This window comes from Rousettus aegyptiacus, unplaced genomic scaffold (genome assembly GCF_014176215.1).
Source record: "Rousettus aegyptiacus isolate mRouAeg1 unplaced genomic scaffold, mRouAeg1.p scaffold_m13_p_9, whole genome shotgun sequence".
Classification (NCBI taxonomy): domain Eukaryota; kingdom Metazoa; phylum Chordata; class Mammalia; order Chiroptera; family Pteropodidae; genus Rousettus; species Rousettus aegyptiacus.
The window spans coordinates 72,325,959-72,352,669 of NW_023416312.1; the positions used below are offsets into that span (position 1 = coordinate 72,325,959).

Genomic DNA, 26,711 nt, shown 5'->3' on the forward strand with positions numbered 1-26,711 from the left:
AAGCAGGAGGGAGGGATGGGACGTGTCTGCTAAAGGGTCCAGTGTTTCTGCAGATGAAAATATTCTATAATTAGATAGTGGTAATGATTGTACAACTTTGTGAACATACTAAAAAAGCAATGAAATGTATATTTGATAAAGGTAATTTTTATGATACATGACTCATATCTCATTGTTTACAAATTATATGTGATAAATATGTATGCCCTTATATGGAAAGATCTATAATACATTAAGTTTTTTTAAAAAGCCGACAGAACAATTGTACTGTGTTCTGTTTATATTTTTTAAAAGCATATACAAACATGCTTTTATTTGCATAGAAAACATCTGTAACCATATAGACAAAAAAACTAACAATGACTGCCATTAGGGAGATAAGACTTATTTTTCATGGGTGTTTTTTGAGTTTAAGTGTTTTGCCATGTGCATGTATTACTCTTATAATAAAGACTACAAAGCACCCAAAATGTCTATATTGAGAAAAAACACTGAATAATACTGTATTTACCACTACTAGAAAGTAAAAACACATTCATGTCTTATTATAGTGGGAAATCTCCAGTACACATCTAGCCTTCTGCTTAAATTCTTCCAATCTATGAGGTATGTAATAAAATGTGAGTCCTATATATACCTGTGATGAAATATACATTTGGTGAAACCCTAATGTAATATAATCTTAATGTGAATGTTACTCTACAATGAAACATTTTTTTACTGTTAGACATGATACTTTAGTACTTTAAAAATAAGGAAGTAAAGCATTTCTCCTCTGGAAAACATGGAAAATAAAATATTTAAACTGCGCCTGTGTCTCCCAAGTTTAGGCAGCAACCGAATAATTTAAATAATATCTTAAAATCGAAAGGGAACTTAATAAATCATCTGGGTCCCACCCCCTACAAAATGCTTAATTCTTCTTTAAGCTACCATCCCTACCAGGAGATCAACTAGTTTTTCTTTGAGCACTTTCAGTGACAGGTACTCCCTGTACTTTGAGAAGGCCCCTTCCATTTTTGTATAGCTTTATTTAAAACTCTCCCTCATAATGAGGTGATATCTAGCTCTTTGAAGCTTCTGCCTACTGAATCTAGTCTTTAAATTCCACATATATAACTTACATGTGTGTATTTATTCACTTATAATCTATTTGCTTATATAAAAAAAATTTCTTGGGTTAAATAAATTATGAAAAATTCTAAAGCAGGCATCATTATCCACATTTTTATCCTAGGTGTATATTTTTTCAAAATAAAAATTAATAAATGAGAGGATCTTTTTCTCAAAAATGGTCAGGAATAAGATTTCTGACGTCTTTCCTATTCTTTATGTATTCATAGTCAGAATTAAAGTGTATTTTTAAATGCTTGAAGAATTATATTTCACAGAACTTTATCTTACCCTCTGAGAATGGTCACTTTCTACTCCATATTACAGATACTTTTGCCCTTGCCATCTCCCCTCTAGACTCTCCACTAGACTAAGGCAGGTTCCAGGTGAGTCCCTCCTCACTGTACTGGCTAATGGAAATTACAATGGCCCTAGGATCATGAAATCTGAATTCAAGTCCCAGTTCTTTCTAAGTAGCTTGTTACCTTTCCCAAGTCTCTGAACATCTATGGGCTTTAATTTCTTTATCTCTAAACTGAGAGAGCTGATACATATGGTCGCATTCGGATCTAAATATTTTATTATCCTGAGTTAAATTTTATCTATGTAGCCATCAATGGACCTTTCTACTCCTTTATCAGTGGACTTCAGTTCAACTCAGGAGGGAAGCTTTGCCACTGCTATTATTTGGAAGTCATGCTCTCTAATTCCCTTAAGAGTAATATATCAGAAAAGACAAAGTAAAATCACAGTAAGGTACTAATATACTCAGGAAATTTATTGTTAAAGCAGAAGGCTTTTCAGTCAATCCAATCTGTATTTACTGTTTCAAGGCATGTAAAACAATATTATATGTCCTTAAAAGATTGTAAAAGTTGTGTGTTTTGCTAGTTGATTGATGTTGCAATAATGCACAAGTTTAATCATTACTTAAGCATGATAATTACATTACTAAATTCAGTATGACACTAGTTCTCCATCCTGACTCCAAGATCTTATCTGTAAGATCTATGTCATCTAAACATCTCTCCATTTTATTGCCCTTATCATGATTTATTGTTAAAAATATAAATAGTTAAAGGTATAATAGATTCTTGTCTGTGTGATACATGTTTCTTAAATGTAGTACTTTGCCTTACAAACTAAAAAAATATTGCCTATATAAACATATATTTAAATAATATACTGTCAAAGTAGCAAGATGGCATATAGACTCACTCTGAAATGTCTCATTAGCAAAGATTAGGGTAAGTCTCTAGTTTCAAGTTTTGAGATGTAATTAAATCTTAATAACTAACAAGAATTTAGAAAGGGCATAAATAAGTCAAACTTCTGCTTCTGGAAAGATGAAGTAGATGTGCTTTTCCCTATTCCTCCTACAAAGAACAGCTAAAAACCACGAGCATTGTATGTAAAACAAACACAAGAATGCTCTAAAACTAAAGAGAATAAGCAGATTGACTAGGGACCTCAGAATCCAAGGAACAACACAGTGGTGAGTTCCCTCAATTTTCTTATAGCCTCATGAAGCTGAGGAAGCTGGCAATCTAGAAATAAATTTGAGCACAAAAGAATGAAAGCCCTAAGAAAAGTCTGCTCTCCAGCAGAAAGATCAGGAAAGAGGCAGCTTAGCAGGACAGATACTTTTAGACAATAACCATTTTACTCCAGCTAAACCCCACAAAAAAAAAAATGTGACTATACCCATGTCACCAAAGGCTTAGTGAGGAGCCTAAACTACTTTCACAAGGCTATCATGAGGTATGCCTCCCCTTCTCTGATGGGATGGTATAAGAGAAAGCCTAGTGGGAAGTCAGGACTTTCGCCACTGCCCAGAGGTAACATGGCCATCCCCCTTCATGCTGTCAGTGGAGGCCAGGTAGAGAATAGTAACAAGGCACTCCTACCCCTTTCAGTCAGGGAGATATCACTGAAGGACTAATGTGGAAACCAGTACTTACACCCTCACACATCAGTTAATAAGGAACTGCCCTTTAAGTGTCAAAGGAGGTCAAATGGGGAATCTGGACATCTAGAGACCCACCTAGCAATAATGAGGCAGCATTGGACCTCTGCCCGACAAAGTGGTATCAGGAGAAACCAGCTAAAACAGACAGTTTCAGTAAGATCCAGAATCTCGTGACATAATGACTAAAAATTTGAGGTCTCTATAAAAAAAATCACTTGTCATAACAACAGTCAGAAAGATCTCAAGCTGGTAACAAAAGAATCAACAGATGTCAACACCAAGATGACAAGAGATGTTAAAATTATCTGACAAAGATTTAAAGCAGCCATAATAAAAATGCTTCAATGAGCAATTATTAACATGCTTGAGACAAATGAAAAAAGAGTCTCGGCAAAGAAAGTCTCAGAAAAGAAACAGAAGACAAACGAAGAATGAAATGGAACTTTTAAAACTGAAAAATATAATAGCTGAAATAAAATACTCACTCATAAAACAGGCTCCATAGCAGAATAGAAGGAGCAGAGAAGAAAATCAGTGAACACAAAGATAGAATGATATTAATTAACCAACTTGAACAAGAGAGAAAAAGATAATAAACAAACAGAGTATCAAGGATTTGAGGGACTATAATTAAAGATCTAACATTTGTGTTATCAGAGCCCCAGAAGAATAGAAAAAGAGGGTGAGTGTAAAAAAGTTGTCAAAGAAATAATGGCTGACAACTTCTCAAATTTGGCAAAAGAAATATACATACAAACTCAAAAAGCTATGTAAATACGATGAAGGATAAATCCAAAGAAATCTACTCAAAGATACATGCTGACAAAAAAAAATGTTGAAGTCAGCAACAGAGTAATGACACTTTACCTAAAGAGGAAAACAATTCACGGACAGTAGATTTTTCGTCAGAAACAATGGAGGCTATAAGTAAAAGGCGCACAAGATTTTTCAAGCGCTGAAAGAAAGCAACTGTCAACTCAGAATCCTATATCCAGTAAAAATATTCTCAGATGAGGGAAAACAAAGAATTTATCACCAGCCAACCTACTCTAAAGAATGGCAAAAGGAAATTCCATAAACTGAAAAGAAATGATAAAAGAAGGAATCTTGGAATACCAGGATGTAAAAAAACATGGTAAAAAAATATGTGTATATACAATATTTCTCTTCTTCCTTATCTTGAGTTTCCTAGATTATTTTTGAGGTGATGGAATAGTTCTATATCTTGATTGTGGAGGTGGTTACACAAATCTATAATGTGATAAAATGGCATGGAATGATACAAAAACATTGTAATTGTCAATTTCTGGAATTTAGTAATTTACGATAGTCATATTGGGGGAAACTGGATGAAGAGTACAACAGACCTCTCTGTACTACCTTCAGGTTACTGTGAATCTGTTATTATTTCAAAATAAAGCTTTTTAAAAGTCTAACCAAAACCAAGTCATTCCCTAATACTGAGAAAATTTTAAATAAATTCTAGTAAGAGTTAAGTCACTCACAGTCTGCTGGTCATTTTTTGTCATTTTCTTTAATTATTTGTCCAAATTTACAATAACAAGTAAATTTCCTGCTAAATATCCCATATTACTTGATGATTAAATTGCTGATGTGGTCACTTACACCTCATTATTTCGATATTTTTCTTCTGTAGACATTTACCTTAGCTGAAAAAATAAATTTGAACCTAACTGCCAAAGTTCCTTTGAAAATCAAATGATAGCTAGCATTCAATGAATCTTTTAATATTCTAGGTACTGCCTAAACACATGATTCATTACTTTAATTAATTACTATAAAATTCTTGTTTTCTCCATTTGAGATGAGGAAACTAAGACTCAATGAAAAGAAGTAATATGCTTAATATGCTTATTAACGTGCAATTAGCAAACAATTGAGTCTGATTTTAAGTCAGGCTTAGTCTTCATTCTTAACCACAACTACACTATAACTCCACAATGCTTAAGTACTATTTTATGTAATGCACAGTCAAGACATGTGCTAATGTCTATTGAATGATTCCTATTAAATCCTACACGGAAAATTATTTCAATCAGGATTTAAATCATTGGAAATTAGAATAAATGTTTTTCAGTAGATTAAAGGGATGAAATCACGGGAACTGATTTTACATCATAAAGGCATATTCAATAGTATGACTTCCCTACAATATTATGACAATAAGTCTCATAATGGTGTATAATGCCAAAAACTGGTTGTTACAGATTTTCAGGTTTTCATAGAGGCAAAAGAAGAATATAATGGGCCAACGTTTACCAGATTTTATGTAGCCTAACAAAGTAAGCAAAAGAATGACAAAAAAAAATTATATATTTTTTGTTAAAATGCTTTTAATTTTCAAAAGCCAACATAAAGTTACCTTTAAATTATGTGGCCATATAAAGATATTACAAAATAGATGTTTACACATTTAATTGTATACCATTTGAAACAAATTCTTTTTGAGTAAGTTTCTTAAATGTTTTATAAATATGCCAGCCTCAAATCAACACAACTTGAACTTTCATCTAATTGGAAATTTCCCTCTATTTTTTAGGGAAAAAAATAAATGACAAGAATACAAACTGTTCAATATATGTTTTTTGAAGCTGTAAATTTAAAGACTTTTAAAACTCTAAGTTAAAGCTATTCCCTGGGTCTTTTCCATAGCCATAGATTTGTTGCCTCTAAAGAAATACTCGTCCCTAGCTATACAAATGAGATACACAGTAGTACCCCTCTTATGCCCAGTTTTGCTTCCTGAGGTTTTCGTTACCTATTGTCACCATGATCCAAAAATATTAAATGGAAAACTCCAGAAATAAACAATTCATAAATTTTAAATTATGCTATGCTTTGAGTAATACGATGAAATCTCAGGCTGTCTCCTGACATCCCACACCATCCTGTTCAGTCCCACCCAGAACATGAATCATCCCTTTCTCCAGCATCTCCACGCTATATACATTAACTGCCTTGTTAGTCACTTAGTAACCCTCTCGATTATCAGATTGATCATCGCACTATCATGTTGGCAATTTGAGTATGCCAAAGAGAAGCTATAAAATGCTTCTTTTAAGTAAAAAGGTGAGTATACTACAAATAAGATATTTTAAGAGATCAAAATCACATAACTTTTATTAGTCTATTATTGTAATTGTTCTATTTCACTATTAGTTGTCGTTGCTAATCTCTTCCTGTGCCTAATTTATAAATTAAACTTTATCATAGGTATGTATGTATAGGGAAAAATATAGTGTATATAGGGTTCAGTACTATCCTTGGTTTCAAGCATCCACTGGAAGTCTTGGAATGTATCCCCCATGAATAAAGAGGGGACTACTGTATCACTGAAGTAATAAATCTTGCTCCGCATGCACACTGTTTTGCTTGTTTATACAAGGTCAGAATTTTCACAGAGGTACATGAGGTAAAGGTTCTCCCCTCACGCCTTTCATTTTTACAGAAAGTTTAATGTAGGACAGATTGCTTATTATTCTCTTTGCCCATGTTTTTTTTACCAAAATAAAATATTATGTTTTAGCTTTCTACCAAACCATTTTTGAATAAAATAGCTCCCAAAAGCATTAGAAGGGCTCATCCCACTTTATACTCACCAAATGACTGGCAAAATACCAAGGCTTGATAGTGCAGTTGCTATCATGTTCTCAATTACTTCAGGAATTTTTAACATTTATTGGCATAACGTGAGAGCTTATATAACTATCTAAAATATGTCATGATTAATACATGAGCATTACTAATATTACAAGCTTGCTGCTTGGGCTTACTTTTTCCATTAAGAAAATGCTGACGTTATGCTAATTATCATGGGAATACATGGTATATTACATTTTCACCTTTTTGCCAAAATTTTACAATCCATTAAGTTCATATTTCTTAATTGGCACATTAGCCAAATGACCCATTTGGCCTTCTACTCAGTCCACCTATGAGTCAAACAAACCTTTTTCATTGTATCACTTACTCAAAAACTGCTAATGATTTCTCTTTGTAGCCTGGTATTCAAATCCCTCAATTTTCTAGCTCCATTTTTCTGCTTTCTCTGTTACTAATAAATGCCACTCAGTTAAATAGATCCAAAAAGTCAGTTGTACATTCTTATCTTTGCACTTTTATTTACACATTCTCTATACCTGGAATCTCTTCTCCTACCAAAATCCTACCCACCTGTCAAGGCTCACCTCTAAGCCTTAAGAATCCTTAGTTGAACCTACCTTGACTAGTCCAGGCATATCTACTCTTTTGGCAGTTTTTTAAATGTCTGTACACACCATCTGTCAATAACATTGCAAGCTTCTTGAAGACAGAAATCCTTGAGCAAATAATTTAACTTCTCCCTCTACATTAGATTATATCTTTTTTAAAAATGGAATTATTAAATGATCCCTAGGGTTCCTTCTGACTCTAAAATCTTAAATATCTCTTTCTTTTTTCTTTTCAATAAGTTTCAAGTGTACATTTCAACAGCAAGTCACGTATGTGTGTGTGTGTATTTCACATTGTTTGTTCACCACCCATAGATTTCTTTCTATCATCACATATTTGACTCCTTTTACCACATCTACCTGCCCCCTCCCCACCAGTCTACTGTCCAAATCCATGAGTGTCTGTTTGTCATGTTTGTTTGTTGCTTTTAGATTTACATCACACATAGAAGTGATGTTATGTGGTTTTCAACTTTTTGTGTCTGGCTTATATCGCTTAGCATGATTACCTTGAGGTCTATCCATGTTGTCATGAATGGCAGTATCTCATCTCTTCTTATGGCTGAGTAATATTCCATTGTATATGTCTACCACAGCTTCTTTACCCAACCTTCTACTGTAGGACACTTTGGTTGCTTCCATATCCTGGCCACTGTGAATAATGCTGTTATGAACATCGATGTGCAAATATTTTTTCAAATGTGAGTTTTTCAAGTCTTGGGGGTAGAGGGATTGCTGGATCATATGGTAGATCAATTCTTAGTTTTTTTAAGATCCTCCATACTGTTTTCCATAGTGGCCGTACCAGTTTGCAGTCCCACCAGCAGTGTATGAAGATTCCTTTTCCTCCGCATCCTCTCCAACATTTGTTATTACTTGTCCTGTTGATAATAACCATTCTAACAGGTGTGAGATGGTATCTTCTCATAGTGGTTTTGATTTGCATTTCCCTAATAGCTAGTAAAGTTGAGCATCCTTTTATATGTTTGTTGGCCATTTGTATATCTTCTTGGGAGAAGTGTCTGTTCAGGTCCTCTGCCCATTTTTTAATTGGACTGTTTGTTTTGTTATTGTTGTTGTCGTTGTTGTGGTTGTTGTTGTTACTGAGTTGTACTTCTTTGTATATTTTAGATTTTAGGCCCTTATCAGAGGCATTGCTTGCAAATATATTTTCCCATTCAGATGGTTGTTTCTTTGCCTTGTCGACGGTTTCTTTTGCTTTGCAGAAGCTTTTTAGTTTGATGTAGTCCCATTCATTTATTTTTGCCTTTACTTCCCTTGCCTTTGAGGTCAAATTCATAAAATCCTCTTTAAGTTCAAGGTCTTTGAATTTAGTTCCTATGTTTTCTTCTATGCATTTAATTGTTTCAGGTCTTATATTCAGGTCCTTAATCCATTTTGAGTTAATTTACACATCTATTTATTGTACCTCCTATTGTATTTTATATTGTATATTACAGTTATCTGATAAATATTTATGTCCACCTGACTTTTCCAATACTTATTGTAAAATTACACAATGCCGGCTAGTGGAAAATACTCGAAATATTGCAATTTTCAGATGGCAAACAGAAAGAACTGATAGTATAATCAAGCAGCCATAATTAGTAAGCTATATATTCATTCACGTTCTCATTCAAAAACATAAACTAAACATCAGGTCCAGATATCACACCGGACAACACAGAGATGACTGACTTAGCCCCTGCCCTTAAGAAACTCAAAATCCAAAGGGAGAGGCAGAGAAGTAAAAACATTACTTATAATAAAGATTGCTAAGGAGAGGCACAAACAATACTATAGAAATATATAAAAGAAATGCCTAGTAGAGTCTGTGAAGTTGAGGAGGCTCAAGAAAATATTCCCAAGATAGATGACAACTAAACTGAATCCTGAAGGACAAGAAGTAGTCAGCATTTTGGAGAGAGTAGCAAGTAGAAAAGTGTGAGGATAAGAGAACATGGTCACAATTGTCATCTTGTAATCTCCATTTAAGTCACCAGAAAGGGATAACATGACCTAGAAGGAACTTGAGGCACACAAAGAAAGAATAAGGGTTTATAAGTAAGCGCAGCACTTCAGCTTAATGGAGCTAGAGACCAACTTCCATTTTCTTCCTTATAGTTATGACTGAATGCAACTAAAGAGTACCAAGAGGGACACAGAAGGCCTTATAAGAGTGAGCAGACTACTGGGAATTCCTCTGAGAACGAAGGTATGACTTTCACTTTTCATGACTTCATCTCCAGCACCTGGATCAGAAGTTACTTGCTAATTTTTCTTGAATGAATTTATATAAAATGTCTCATTCTCTCTCATCAGAAAAATAGTGCTGTCCTGTATTGTAAGGCTAATTAAAACCAGTGAGTCTCTTTCATGTGCCAAGAAAGCAGATTCATCTTTAAAACAGGTAGGCGTACCTAACGCACATGCAGAGTCACTTAGAGCTGCTCTAAATCATTTAAGAGTCTAAACCACTTTTAGCACTAACTTAAGCAGAAAATCAAACTATTATGAAGTAATAATTTATGGTTATGTTGTAATGGTTTCTTTTCTTAATCAATAAATGAAATCTCAAGTCATAGAAAACTCAATATTCACATTACTCTAGATCCTCTTCTCTAAATGGCATGATACTTTCTCACTCAGAATGACCCTCTTAAACCAGACCAATCTGGCTTGCCTTAAATGAGCACATTTCAAATCTCTTTCCACACAGCCCAATATCATAATAGCTTAATAAACAAACTTAGCAATGAAAAAAAGGCATTATCACAATATAGACCCCAAAATTCCTAAATCAAGCATCCTTTTTTTTTAACTCCACAGCACCTGATTCCCTAACTGCAGGTAATGTGAACTGTTAATCTCCATGATAAAGATGTGCTTCTACATAATTAATATAAAGGTACACTTAGTCTTCTTCTTCCAATGACAGCAGTGCCATCTTGTCTGATTCTATCCTACCCACTAGCTGTGAGATTACCACACAGTTGCCACACATGATGTGCAGAGAATCCATATAAGCCAATAAAAAATACATAAAATTCACCACAACACATTCTGAGTGAATCAAGTCACATTAACTTCAAATGAAACTACTTTAGCCCCTGAATAGAAACGCAACTCAGGAATATACTAAGCACAGAAAAACACTGAGGCAGCGTAAAATAGCATTTCAAAATCCTCTGAATGAAAACATAAGTGCCAAAATATATAAGGAACTCATACAACTAAAAAAAAAACAATCCAATTAAAAAATGGGCAGAAGACCTGAGTAGATATTTCTCCAAAGAGGAAATACAAATGGCCAATAAACATGAAAAGATGCTCAAGATCACTAATCATCAGAGAAATGCACATTAAAACCACAATGAAGACTACGGCCATGCCACCCTGAACATGCCCAATCTCATCTAATCTCGGAAGCTAAGCAGGGTCAGATCTGGTTAGTACTTGGATGGGAGACCACCTAGGAAGACCAGGTGCTGTAGATATTTTTTAAAAACACAATGAAATATCACTTCACACCTGTCAGATTGACTATCATCAATAAGTCAAAAAAAAAGTGTTGGTGAGGATGTGGAGCAAAGAGAAACCTGATACACGATTGATGGGAGTGCAAATTGGTACAGCCACTATGGAAAACAGTCTGAAGGTTCCTCAAAATTAAAAATAAAGGTACCTTTTGACCCAGAAATTGCACTTCTGGGTATTTATCCAAAGAAAACCAAAACAATAATTCATAAAGATCTATTCACAGAAGTGCTATTCACAATAGCCAAGATATGGAAGCAACATAAATGCCCATCAACAAATGATCGGGTAAAGAAATTGTGGTTCAATATGTAAAATGGAACATTACTTAGCCATAAAAAATGAAATTCTGCCATTTGCAATGACATGCATGGACCTACAGGCTATTATGCTGAGTGAAATAAGTCAGACAGAGAAAGATAAATACCATATGATTTCACTTATATGCGGAATCTAAGGAACATAAAGAACAAACTAATCGAAAACAGACTCACAAATATAGAGGACAATTGGGTGACAGCCAAAGGGGAGGGAGGTTTGGGGGCCTGTAAATGAGGTGAAGGGTTAAAGAAGTACAAATTAGTAGTTGATAGATGGTCATGGGGATGGGGAGCACAGCATAGGGAATGCAGTCAACAGTAATGTCATGGCTAGGTGTAGAACCAGAGAGAAGATAAACCAGGAGACTGTTTCATAAACTATAGAAATGTTTAACCAATGCACTGTATACATGAAACTAATAATAAAATAAAATAAAATAAAATACTTCAAAAAGGAAAATATAGGTGAAATCAAGAGTAGCAAGTAACTGATCCAAGATGAACTCATTTTAAAAGGCACCTATGTTTTTTAAGACATCTAATTATGTCCAAAGTTTTTTAAATAACAATAAAAAGTAAGTACCCACTCTTTCACCTGAAAAATAACACTGACTATAACAAATTCCTGTAATGAAGAAATGGAAACAGCTCTCTCCCATTCTACACACACAGTTATTTGGTTTGGTTACTCCCACTAGGCACATATGTAACCATGACTATAACAAATGACTATATTTTGGTGAAGTCTGAGTGGCTGAAAAATCTTTACAGATTTTTTCTTCAAAAAATTTTTAATTATTTCACAATAACTGTATACAATATCCTGCAATACATTTTATAACACTGATAAAGGTGTTGCTTTTATCACAACCATCTATTCATTAATAACCTATGTCAGGCATAACCTTTATAAATAGTGAAACATAGTGTATATACGAAATTTCTCAGGCATCTGTGACTCTAGCCCACACTAAAAGCATGCATAGAAAAGGGGGTAGCCATTCACAATAGTGGGTTTAGCAGTTTTGTTTTAAAATACAAGTCTGGCTTCATTATGTGGTGCTAACATCAATATGTTTGTGATAAAAACATAATAATCAAATCTATATAATTCAGTTTGGATGGAGAATTCAAAATCAGATAAATACATAATCCTTTGAAAGATTAGTCACTGAACAAAATGAAATTAAAATAAGAAGGCATTTTACAGCAATTTGGAGCTAGACTACAAAAAACAGCAAAGGATCAAAATTACACTGAGCAAGGATCTATGAACATTATGTAGGGAACCAATGGTACCAGTAGGCACACTAGTTTCATCTCTTTCATGGCCACATTTGTTACAAAACACATGTTTCTCTTTTAAAGTATACAGTATATTAGTTAGACATTAATATAGTTTATAAAACGACCCCCTAATTGCTCTTTCTCTCCTCTGGTTCTCCATCACTACATTAATGCTAACTGCATTCCTTATGCTGTGCTCCCCATCCCCATGACCATCTACCAACTACTAATTTGTACTTCTTTAACCCTTCACCTCATTCTCCAAGCTCCCCTCCCCTCTGGCTGTCACCCAATTGTCTTCTATACTTGTGAGTCTGTTTTCGATTAGTTTGTTCTTTATGTTCCTTAGATTCCGCATATAAGTGAAGTCATATGATATTTATCTTTCTCTGTCTGACTTATTTCACTCAGCATAATAACCTGTAGGTCCATGCATGTCATTGCAAATGGTAGGACTTCATTTTTATGGCTGAGTAATATTCCATTGTATACATGATAGTTGAATTATAGCTCAATAAAGCTGTTACATTTTTAAAAAAACACAACTGTGAATTCAAATATGTGCATAAAAACAGAGCTCTGATTGACTGTCAATATAAAAGATTCTAAATTTGATTTCCCCTTGGAGTTTTTTTCCCAGTTCAAAATAAACATGCGCACACACATGCAATGAACATGTACATATGCACAGAGGTACAAGCATTAAAATATTCAAAATACTTTCTTCATTTTTCAGTAAGACCCTTCTTCCCATAAAAAGTACCTTATTCAAAATATTTTGCCAACTTTTTTCCTTGAGGTATAATGGACATCTCTCCAACTCTAACACCCTACTCTGATCATTCCTCTGTATTTCCATAGAATCTTTTCTAATGTGCCTTGTTTAGCTATCATGCTTTCTTATAGTATGTCCCCTATGATAGAATAAAAGGGCGTGTTAGTTAAAAAGCACAGACCTTAAAACTAGATTGCATGGATTTTAATGCTAGCTCTTCCACTTATCAGATGTGTAGCCTTGGGGAAGTTATCTAACATCTCTGTGCCTCGGCTTCCTAATCTGTAAAATGAGGATAATAATAGCCCTTACTTCACAGAATTATTAAGCCATTTAAACGTGTTTTTATATATATATATATGTATACATATATATACGTATATATATGTATATATGTGTATATATATGTATACATATATAAACACATTTAAATATATACATATATATACGTATATATGTGTATATTTACATATATGTGTATATATGTAGATATACACATGTATATACACACGTATATACACGTGTGTATATACATGTATATATCTACATATATATATATATGTATATATATATATAAAGCACTTAGAATGGTGCCAGACTCACGGAGAATGCTATAATAATTTATTAATTACTGACTGGTATTAGTATTAGCACTGGGTGATATCAAGTTTCTTCATGTTCTCTGTTACCCTTGCTAGATTATAGGCTATTTCAGGGCAGTGGTACTTTTTCACTCTCCTAGTAGAGTGTTTACATATAATTACTCAATAAATGCTTGCTCATGAATGTTTAAATGATAACCACACCTATAAGATACCAAAAGCACTTAAAAAATTCCTTCATAGGTCCAAAACTCATTTTGATAAATACCGAATTGTGCAAGAAGATATACAGGTACACAGGTGTAATGATTGATATTTCCACTGCTAAAGTTTCATTTCATCCAAACTGAAAGACTAGTTATGAAAAGATCCTTTGGGCTATAGAACTTTTCATGTGATTAGTGCAAAAAGATTGGATAAGAAACCAAGGGCCCTAAATTCTGCTCCTAGATCCACCTCAACATGTCCTTCTGCAAATCACTTTACTTCATTGTGCATACTCCACTGAAGTAAGGATAATTAACCATGCTTCAAAAGAAAGCTGCTCTATAAATAAAGGGTATTATCTTTAACATTTGAGCTCATGACTTGAGGGTAGAGTAAGTCTAATTTTCCTAAAACTACTTGGAACATTGTCTTTTTGTGTTCATATATGCTGCTGACTATCCATAAATGCAGGTAATGCTACTAATATATCTCATTACTATGATGACCTAGGCTTTTTCAGTACTTGAATGTGTGTTATCATAATAATCATCACAAAACACTGTGAAATATACACTATCTGAGCAATGTGTTTCCTGGCCTTTTCCCTTCTGTGTGCCTATGGTATTTCTTAACCAAGTCACCTACCCAAGGATCATCTGTTTCATCATTGGAATACAGGAGAACATTGGAACACAGGAGAGCAGGAACACTCTCTACATGAACCTCTCACTCAAAAGGTTAGACCAGCCCTCCACAACTGAAGCTGCTCTCAATAACCTATTTTAGACTTATGCATTCATTTAGCAAAACTGCTATTGACCTTTTATCATCTCTAAGGAATTATTTGATTTGCTCCTAGACTTAACTATAATAAAAACCTAAGATAACCATAACAATTAAAAATCTATAGAAGACATTATTTAAATAGTAGTGTCCCTCTTCCCAGTGGCTGAACTTTTATAAATGTTTCAATATTTCCTTCTTTTTGAAATTGAAATCTGGAATAAAGATAAATCAGGAAAATGTATTACATTTTTAATGACCAGAACACCAAATTTTTCCTGTTTAAAAGACAAAATTTTTGGTTTTGTATATTTCCCTGCACCTCCCTTTCCATTCAAAATGGAGATTAAAATTTTAAATCCATTTAAGCTTAATAGTATATTGTATTTATTTATTTTTAATTAAGTGTATTGAGGTAACATTGGTTAATACAATTATATAATTTCCAGGTGTACATTACAATTTGACATCTGTATATTCTATTGTGTTTACCACCTAAAGTCCAGTTTCGTATATTTTATTTAAATATATACAGGGCCAATGAAGATTTAATCCATAAAATTTTAATCATAATTTTAACCCAGTATCATAGTTAAATATATAGAGGGCCAATCATTTTTTTTAAATTTGATATTTTCCTTGTATTTAATGTGATCACTTTGAATACATAATAAGCCAAGCATTTAACATAAATTTTCTTGTATTCCAGAAAACTAGTATTACTTCTAAATATAATCTCCTTGCCATTTAAGAGATTCATGTTCAAAAAATAGACCAGCCTTCACAAAGTCTGAAAGAAGCTCAGTTTTAAATTGCTTAATACCCAGTTAGACTAAGGAAGCATTTCCATACAATTATATACATAGTGCCTGCTAGAAGTAAAAGTTAATTCCTTCCAGAAGAAGAAAAAAGCATCTAGAAGCTATGGGGAATCTCCAATTAGGAGAGTGATTATATTAATGATTCTTTACATATGGATGACACATTTCTTTTTACGAAGTCCTCTCACAACATAATTCCTCCAATGACTCAGTGAAGTAGATTTAGCTCGTTTTACAGATGAGGAACATGAAACAGACTTTACCAAGAATTCCAGAAAGTAGTTACTAGATTCTAGATGTATTTAGCTTCCCTTACCTCACATATCCATAGGCTTTTAAAGAAGTGTAAGAATGCGATAGATTCTTCAAACTAATATGATTGCTGATATATGTGTGTGTGTATGTATGTATGTGTGTGTGTGTGTATATATATATAATCAGTTTTTAACATGTTTGACCAAAAATAAATGCTTGTTGAGATCATGAAAAAAATAGCATTCCAGCTAGGATTGAGACAATATAAAGACAGACACAATTTTCCCTCACTTCTGGTTCACATATAAATTCCTATAGTATGATCCAAGTTTTAACTAGTTATGCCATAAATCTATGTCAATAATAACTATATCTACAGTGTAGCTTGAACTGTGCTTAGCACTTCGTAAACATTACTTCATTTAATCCTTAAAACCACCAGATGAGATCGTTCACAGAGGAGGCAAACAGGTTCAGAGAGGTAAAGAGAGTTGCCTAAAATCACATTGCCAACAAGAAATAAAGCAGAATTTGAATCCAAGCCTGTGATTCCAGGGCCCAAAATCTTAGCCATTAAGCTCTACTGTCTTCCCACTGAAAAATATTTAAAGGCAGAACAGAAAAATTTATTAAAATAAAGTCTTCTTCAAAAAATATATGGCCATTTTTATAAAGTGGCACCAGGAAGCAAAATTCTACAACTCTCTTATCCCCTTTTACTGACTAGATTGTAAAAGCATTGTCCACATAGACTATAAAGACCATTCCTTAATCACCCCTCTATACGTATATCCTTGAGTTTGGTGGAGTAACCAACAATACAACAATGGCAGAGCCTGTGAACTGTGTCTGGAAAAATGAAAGTGAAGCGTAAATAATAAAAATCAGTTGAAAGATTCAGTGTTCGATTTACTCCATTTACTTTTACCCCCTTTCTTCACTTGACTTTCTCTTTACCTTTCTCATTTGGAGCAAATAAAATCATTGCTTTGTAACAAGTATTCTTCCAATGTTCTGCTTGAAACTTTTCAAACCACCTCAAACTCTAGAAATCTTTTATCAACCTCAAAGCACATAAACTTTAACAACTTTACTATTAATTATTTCAGTGGCCAGCAATTAAAGCAATTTGTATACTGAATGTGTTATAAACAAATGCAGCTTTAAAATTAGCAAAAGTTAACTTTATTCAGTGACATGGGAAAATGTGCACAGAATAGGGCAAAGCTTTGACCCCATCAATTGTGCTGCTTTAGTTTCATAGTTATTGTGTTCTAACAAGCTCTCTTCTGAAGATTATTAGTGCCTTCGCAAGCCCTTCACTATCAATCTTGGCTATTACCCACAAACATTAAGAATTCTGTTAGAACTCAACAAATTTTAAGATTTAGACCATTATTAAGCAACCAGGGTGTTCCTTGAACTGAAAGAAATTAGGCAACATAGGAGGGTCATCATGGGAATTTATGGCTATGAAAATGTGTATTTGACTAAAAGAACAAACTCAAGACAGCAAAACGTGGCCTCAGTGCTTTTTAAAGTGTCATGCTAGGGTTACCACAGCTGCCCTTACAAACAGAAACTTTCTCTGAAGTATTGGGTTTTACCTCAAATTTTCATATAAATATTACACTCGAAAGCACAGCGTGTTCTACAGCCAACCTACTCTGAACAAGTCCGATCCTGTCGGATCTCAGAAGCTAAGTAGAGTTGGACCTGGTTAGTACTTGGAGAGGAGACCACCTAGAAAGACCAGGTGCTTTAGGTATAAAAAATTAAGATAAAAAATAAGGGATTGTAAGCCGACAAGGTCCTTGCAATCTGTGAGGTCAACCAAGGGTTGCTTCACCTAAAAAATAAAAAAATAAAATGAAAAAATAAAGCACAGCATGCAAGCATACCTCACTTTATTGTACTTTGCTTTACTGCATTTTTCAGATGTTACATTTTTTAACAAACTGAAGGTTTGTGGCAACCCTGCATCAAGTCCATCAGTGCTATTGTTTCAACAGGCTTCTATGATGGTTAATATTTTGTAGCAATAAAGTATTTTTAAATTAAGGTAAACACATAAGATGTAATTCTATTGCACATTTAATAGACTACAATAATGTAAATATAATTTTTATATGCACTGGAAAACCAAAAAAATCATGTGACTTGCTTTATTATAATATTCACTTTAGTGTGGTGGTTTAGAACTAAACCTGCAATATCTCCAAGTATACTTGTATCTGAATTTGCATAAATATTACTAAACATTTTAATTTAGCTACCAGTGAATGTTCTAAATCTTTGTGTAAGACAGATACTTCAAGAAAACACATCTGCTTTATGTTGTAGCTCCTGAGGAATACTATCATGTCATCACCCTGATCACCCAGTATACCCAGTGTGCTCCAGTTTGAGGAAAAGGTTCTATTTGTTTAAACTAGTGCAATTCCTAGAATATAATAGGTTCTTAATAAATATTTGTTGAATGAACTGAAAGAATAATTTTGAGGACTAGTTTTCAACTGCAAAGAACATTCCAGAAAAATCTTTTGAGACACATAATTATGCCCAAACTCATAAAAGAAAAAGGACAAAGAAAATATGTCAATTATGATTTATAAATATTGACAAAGGAGGACAAATAAAAACCATATTTTGCTTAATATAGCTGGACAGAAAAAGCTGCTGGAATGTCATATAGGGGTAATATTCCAGAGTGGGGAGTGGTTAGGGTGATTAAAACCAGTTCTGTGCAGTGGACACCAAAAAAAGTTTTCAATTGTTTCTGTGTTTTCCTTTGTACATTTTTGATATTAATGATTTCCCCATGAGTATAACCATGCATGATGCTGGAACTACTAAAGGCCAGAAACCATGCCTCATTTGTTTTATTTCTATACACATAAGGAGTTTAATAATTGTTTAATAACTAAGAAGAATACGTGTCTAGTCATATTAAATAAACTGAATCCTCCTCACCCAAAAAACACTCTTGGTATAAGTAACAAAAGAAAAAAACCTTTTATTGGTACTAGATGAAAGAGTATTGAAAGACCTGGGTCTTGGCTCATTTCAATCATGTGACCCAGCTTTTTCCTGTGATAAAATGACGCTCATACAGCCAGCCCTCTATTCAGAGCTGTTGCATGAATAAATCAGCACATATTTATATGGTAACCAACATGAACTAGGTATTGGGAAGGATAAAACAGTCTATTTACTTCCCTAATCAGCACCAACAGCATCAACTTTACTATGTGCCAGGCCCCGGTACCAGATGTGTTTCCAAATTCAGAAATCTCCATACCTTTGAACAGAAATAACCTGCATGTACTATATATTATATAATACCCCAGTGGGGCCTGAGGCACTGCCCCATAAACATATTACTAGTTCTATGGCAAAACCAAATAAAGATTAACATTAAACAGAATAAAGACTATAAATACCCGCATGTCAGTTTAAGTCAGATGGTATCACTGCCTGAGTTTGGGCTCCTAACTTACCAAATAAAAATTTTATAGATTTTCAGTTTTTGAAATTTAAAAATTGCAAACAACAAATTGTAAAACTAACTCATGTAACCCTTACAAATACCCTAAGAGTTAAGTTCTATTATTCCTATTTTGCAGATGGAAAAAATACAAGGTACAGAGAGGTTAGTTAACTCTCCCAGTGTCTCACAGCTTGTAAGTCTCCAAGCCAGAACTGGATCTCAGGAAGCCTAGCTCCAGAATTGTGCTCTGAACACTGTGCTCTATGACCTCTCAGAATCTGCTTGAGAGCACCAATTATGTGAAAAGTAAAACAGTATTAAATGATTTAAGGATCCAAAACAATAATATGAGGCACAACACAATACAGCATTTATTCATTATTCGACAACTATTTATAAAGGGTATATACCATGTGCCAGGTACTCAGGATAGAAGAATGAGCAACCCAGACAAGGTCCAGGCGGCCTTTGTGGAGCCGGAGACCAGTAGAGAGATAGACAGGCATCAAATAAACACACACCAGGTCTTCAAATAATGTCATTTTGCATCGTTGTTTCATTTTAAAGTTGATAAAACACTGAAGGAACTTAACTCTTGTTTATATCAATTAGTCAATGATAAAATGGGTTTAGTTATGTCATTTTGCTTAAAGTTGCAGAACCTATAGATGACATTGAGGACTTACTGTAATTATGATACACATGTAAGTGTGTGACTGCTGTTCTCATTCAGAGATCAGATCAGTGGGGGATGGTATAACAGGATATAGAATTTGAACTGTTCCTTGACTAGTACTGGGATTTGCAATGACAGAAAGGAAAGTGAAGGCTTTGAAAATGGATGATGGCATGGCAGTCATTCAACAAGTAGTTACTATGTACCTAATCTATGCCAAGAATAATACTAAGACAAAAGTTCCGAACCTGGAAAAATCCATTTAAACCAACAGAGTATTTGTGTAGGAGAATAATAAAGACATGGGTCAGCAGGCTTAAGTTAAATCATGTAGAATTCTTGAGTCCTAAATTAAGGAATTAGAACTAGACCTTGCAGGAGCCGCTGAAAGTTACTTTGCAGGTTAATATCCCACAATATTAGGATTTACCCCTACAGAATGTAAATGACTGTCTGCATTCCTATTCGGGGCCAACCAGACCTCAAAGCTGGATTGCTTTCAAGAAAGAGCTCAGGGCAACAAAATAAATGTCAAGTTTAAATTCATTTAAACATCAGTTATAGAGCGATACTAATCTCTCAAATAATACAGGTTTGGCAATTTGAAAATGTTGGAGAAGGCAACATCTAAAGGGAAATGGCCAACTCCTCTTAAAATCCCAAAGGCCATTTCTAAAACCTAAGTTATTCCTTCACATGCAAATGAAACTTCCAGCCTCCTAAAGTAAACATATTTCTGTGAGAAAACATTCTTTAAAAACAAAGTCTTAAACAATGATCTTATTTCTAATAAAGTTAGTGACAACTTACCTCAGGACACAGGTGAGAGTGTAACAGTGGAAACTGCTTTTTAACATACCTCAGAGATCCTATTTCCCTATCCCCTTATCTAAACAGAATAGAGGATTACATATATATTTAGCATACATATCAAACAACATTTTTTTATTCTCAGGTCTTAATGTAAACAACTGAGTAAGTAGATATTATATTTATACTTTACAAAACAAGCTTTTATTTATTTCTACTAATTTTTTCCACCCAGTGGCCTTCCACAGAAAAGTAGTTAATACAAACTCTTCAGTGGCTTCCCATTGTTCTGATAATCAAACTCTATTTCTCAGAATCTCTAAGCCTTGTATTATCTATTATTTGACACACTCTAGACTATCTAACACCTTTAACCACTCTTCCCCACTCCACCCCAGCTCAATAGGCTCCAGTTATAGTGGCAGGCTTTCTGTTCCTCAAACACCCCAAGTTTGCCTTTCTGCCTCAAAACCTTGGCTCTTATTCTTCTCTCTGCTCTTTCACAAGGAAGGCTCATTCTCCCTTCTCTTTCAGGTCTGTTCACAGGTCACCTTTGCTGAGAGGCCTTTCCTGACCACTGTAGCTAAATAGGCCTTTCCCATTTCTCCATACCATATCTGGCTACTCATTCTCTTCATTATTCTCACTGTAATCTATAAGGATCTTCTTTTGTTTACTTGTTTATTCTCTACAGCATTTGGTGGAATATAACCTCTGTGAGACTCCACAGAGTAAAGACCATGCTTTATAAGACATATCATTAGGCCTAACACAGGGGCTTGGCAAATAGACAGTACTCAAAAGATCTTGTAAAATAAATTATTAAATTAATGAACAATATTTTTAAAGGCTGATTGCTATGAATGTCAGTAACTTGAAAAGGCCTTTTTCCCCAATTTTTCTCTAGGGCTGTTCCTTTTTTTATGCTATTTATACATTTTCTGAAATCCGATGATGCCTGACAAATTATTGTGTTACCTCACAGCAATAAAAATAGATTGATTTCAACCAATGAATTTAAGAAAAAAATACTTTGAGGAGGTTGTAAGAGTTTATTCAACATCAATAAAATCAAACAATTTTAAAAGTGGTTAGTCTCATTTCACTGCTATCAGTGAAATTACATGAAGAAAGGTAATTTAAAATACAAAAAAAATGAATAAAAGAATTCAATAGCCAGCTACAGTTATGTTTAGAAACATCAGAGATATCTAGTCTGATAACCTCTAAGTGTGCCAAGTGCATTATTAAACATCAAATATCAAATACATACTGAGATTCAGAGAAAAATGCTTATAATGAACTCACGTCCACCTTTTTTTCTTGATAAACATAAATAGTTCACATTAGTGGCAATCTTAGTTTGGACTTAGTGTCCATAATAATTATAAAAGGAAAAAAATAACATAATAATATAAACTCTTTTCCTTGAAACAGTTTGTAAGTTTGTACATCTTTCCAGAATGAGTTGCCAAGAAAATTATAGATTTAGAAGGGTGGATTTAGTAGTATAAATCCCCATTCCCTGCTATATTCCATTTTTTAATAGAAAAGTGAGATCAGAAATTGACCAAGTGAATGAGAAGCACTACAAATCACCTGCAAACCATTTAACTAAATTGATAATCAATAGCTTTTACTGTTCTCGTAAACACCACTTTCTTCAGAACATCAACATAAAACTCTATATAGTCACACCATACTTTTTGAAGTGTGCTTATAAAAATACAGATTAAAAAACTTGGGAAATCGAGGCTCTGGTTTACCTATTTTCAAAATACATCATTTGAGGTTACAACCAAAACTACATTCATTGTCTCACTGCTAAAATAAATGTTACTAGGACAGTGAAATTTGCTGTTATCTTCATTCACGACTTGATTTCTTCTGAGATTACTACCAATTAGTGCATACTATGTCAATGGCAACACCTGGTCACATCAAGCAAACAATTTTATCACTGTTAAGTATAAGAATATTAAGAAGAACTTGCAGTTAAGGGAGCTAATGTTTTTAAATGTAAAATGATGTCATCACTGCTTAATTTCATTTTTCTCTTTTAAAATTTGAGCACTAGATATAACCATTTCCAAAAACACAGCCACACAAGTCAGCATGTGTTAGTTCACGATTTCTACTTCCATTTTCTAATTCTCCATTCAATTTTCTTCACACACTAATTAGAGCATGAAAGTGAGTTAATGAACTTCAGAATGGGAGCCAATAGGGCAATTGCATAGGGAGAAGGTGAAATTGCTGAGAGAAAAACCAGTGCTGTGTGAAATCAACTTAAGCAAATTAATCTCCAATCCACAAAAAAAGTAGTCTGTTTTTTTTAATACATGTTTTTAAATGCTGCTTGTTGAGGGTTTATACAAATATGAGATCTAATGTAAGAAACTATGGCTTCTTAAAAGGCAGGTGCCCACCCAACAGAGACATCAACTCCTAGAGTATCTCAGTTCCCATACAATGTGCTTAATAACCAGCCTATGCTAACTTGAGCGACTTTAACCCAAATTACTAGAGTCCCCTGACTACCTTAAAACCATGAACATCCCAATTTGTAGACAGAGAGATGGAGCCAGGCATCAAAAAGTGTCTGTCTCTGTCTCTGTCTGTCTCTCTCTGTCTCTGTATCTCTCTCTGTCTCTGTCTGTCTCTCTCTGTATCTCTGTCCCTCTCTCTCCCCTACCCTCTCCTTCTCCTTCTCGGCAGCAGGGGAAAAATTAGATTTAGGAACACGTACTAGCACTACATACAAACATACATTTGAAGTGGCTGTGGTTCTTGGGCTCAAGTTATTGAAACCTAGAAAGAAACTTTTAAGTTCCTTGCCTGATATTTACTAGAGGATCATTCTCATCACTTTCATTAAACCGTAGGTTTGTTAGACTGCAAGCTTCCAATAAATTCAGTCAACTGTGATTAAACTCAGAAGCCAAGACATTCATTCAGAGATGAAGACGTTCAGAGCGGAGTTAACAGCTAAGAAGAAGAGGAGAATGCTCCTGATTCAGGAGCTGGAGTGAATCCTTCCCAGTTAGAAGAGTCTGAAGAAGGGACAAGTTGAGAGGCACAAAGCAGAAACTGTTAGAGTGCAAGAGACAGTTGGGCCGAGGCAGACACAGAGGGACCCAAGGCTGTCAGAGCAGCGACGGTGAAGCCTGGGCGAGAAAATATTGGAGGGATAACAAAGAATCAAAGGAAAACTGTTTTCCAGGCTCCTAAAACAACCCAGGAGTCTGGCAAAGCTAGTCCGGGAGGTAGGAGTGAGAAGGTGCAGTGATGGGGGGAGCGCCGCAGCACGCGAGAGAAAAGGGGGAGGCATGGAAAAAGCGAGACTGAGTCCCTGTCCGCCTGCCCCCGGTGCAGATCCCAACTCCTTACCGCTCACCGGTTCGCCTAGCCAGGTCCCCGACGCAGGGAGGCGGCCGATGTAGTTCTAGTGACTTCAGGACCCTGCCTCACCTTGTTAGCCGCGTCCCCGCGTCGCGCCGCCTGTCTGCCAGCTGCTATGCTGCAAGGGCCAAACAGCGAGTCGCGCGGCGCAGCCGGCGCTCCCTTTTGCTATGAAGCACTGGACCCCGCACCTCCCGACCGCCTTCTCGCCCGGGTCACTTCACCTTTTCCTCGAGCAGGCGGAGAGCGCGGACCCTAACCTGAACGCTGCTCCGGCTATCTTCAAAAGTCCCAGTTCTAGGCTTCCCCGAAATAGAAGGGAAGCTGCTGCGGCCACAGCGGCACCGTCTCCGCCTGACCTCACCGGGCGGGGGGATGGGGGGGGGGAGAGGCAGCGAGGCAGGAGCCTGGTTAAGGAGGGGTGGGGAGGGGGAGGAAGAAGGGGAGGATGCGGGGGCGAGCGAAACATGGCGACAGGGGTAGCCTTGGCGGCGCCTGCGCGGGAGGCGAGAGAGCTGGGGCTAGGACAGTGCGGCGGGTTCGAGCAGAAACCCTCCGCCATAGCTATGCGTGCGGAGGATGAGCCCAGAGAGAGAGTGACCGCCCAGTGACCCTCAGCCTCCAAAACCTGAGCACTCGGATTGGAGCACACATGGTTTCTCGTACCCAGGAGACGAGAGGTGAAACTGTCAAGTATCCAGGAACAGCAGTCCCGCTTACCACTACAAAAGGAGGCCCGCCTGTGCCTCCTGCCAGCAGTTGTTAGAGTCCCTCATGTTCACGGATGGCCAGGGAATACGGTATGCTTCACCTTGGTGGGGTACACACCTCAAAATAAGCCTGACCCAATTTCTCACATAGCTGTTCATCATGCTTGTGCAATGAGCGCTTCATCGCTCCCTTCTCTGTCTGAGCACAATTTTAACAAAGAGGAAGAATAACAAGTACAGCAGTTTGACTTTTTACTGAGCTTTTACTATGAACCAAGAGCTGAACTGTTAATTCACAACTATTCCAGTAGGCCCATATTATCTCCATTTTTCAAGTGACGCTACTGAAGGGTAAAGGTCAAACAAGTTGTCCAAGTTTACAAAATTAGTAAGGGGCAGAAAAGTACCTAGGATCCCAAACACTATGATTCTAGTGCACAAGCTCTTAACCACTTTGCTCTAAGCTTCAATTGGTGGGACTGCTATTCTAAGTCAGAGTGTTCACCCTCTCATCCCAGTTCTGTCAGCCTAGTCTCCAACAAAAACCAAGTCAAGCCTGTTTTTCCCCTTGCAGGTCTTCTGTTCATTCTCTACTGTTCTTGACTGTTTACAGCCTGAGGCCACCTTTTTACACTTCTTCCATTTGCCTTTTCTACTTATAATTCCAAATTGGAAAAATAAACAGGAGCTTGTTTTTAGCTACCAGTTTATTTAGCAGTTGTTTTTCTTTTATCTTCTTTTATTTTTTTAAGGAAATGACGATGGAGTGTGGGGACTGTCGTTCTTTATGTTTCCTAATATTTCTCCCATTGCTTACTATTAAATCAATCAGGAAATTGAGCTCTCAACACTGCTGACTTGGTATTTCAAATTCAAAACACAGAAATTCTACTTTTGGGTTTCCAGTAACTTCGAAAATAATCAGCTACTCAGTATTACATAATTCCATTTATATAAAATCCTGGAAAATGAAAATGAATCTATAGTGATAGAAAATAGATCAGTGATTGCCTGAGGATGACAATAGGGAGTGAGGAGATGTAGGAATAGCAAAAGAATACAAGGAAATATTTAGGGGTGATGGGCATTATCACAATTTCTTTATCCACTCTTCTATCTATGATTCATTATCACTTCTGTGGTAATGGTTTTGCAAGTATATACAGATGACAGTATTTGCCTAACTGTATACTTCAAATATGTGCTGTTGTGTGTCATTTATATCTCTATAAAGCTGTTAAAAATCAGTCATGTGCCTTGACAAACTGTAGTGTCACTATTTTATTCCCTTTCTATGGATAAAAATACAAAAAAATAGAGAAATAGTCAAGGCTCAGGAATAGATTGGAATCAGACTAGAATGTTGACAGGACTATCTCATTCTCCTATTTGTTTAGGGATTTTTTGGAGGCCGGTGTTATATGTTTTGGTTGCTTGGCTTTTTAAAGTTGTTGTTGTTTATTTTTTTCTTTTTATCTTTTGCCTGCCTTTACCCATTTCTCCCACCCTCTGCCCCCCACTTTAGGCAACCACCAACCTGTTCATCTGTGTCTCTGAGCTTTTTTTTTCTGTTGTTGCTCTTTTGGGTTTTTCTTTTAAGATTCCACGTATAAATGAGATCAAACAGTATTTGTCTTTCTCTATGTGACTTATTTCACTTACATAATGGCCTTGAGATCCATTTACGTTGTCACAAATGGCAAGATTTCATTCTTTCTGTGG

At 35.4% G+C, this 26,711-nt stretch overlaps 1 protein-coding gene and 1 pseudogene across 2 annotated transcripts in view; one reads left to right on the top strand and one right to left on the bottom strand.

Moving 5' to 3' along the window:
* KLHL13 (kelch like family member 13) overlaps positions 1 to 24,647 on the bottom strand; it is a 212,447-nt gene extending 187,800 nt beyond the window's left edge. Inside the window, exon 1 of one of the 2 annotated variants that reach the window (XM_036226955.1) lies at positions 24,349 to 24,647. The gene's annotated coding sequence lies outside the window, so the exon portion shown is untranslated. Of the gene's footprint in view, positions 1 to 24,267 lie in introns of both variants that reach the window. The other variant, XM_036226956.1, reaches the window with a different exon arrangement.
* Positions 10,693 to 10,811, top strand: LOC118608378 (annotated as a pseudogene).
* Positions 24,648 to 26,711: the final 2,064 nt, after the last annotated feature.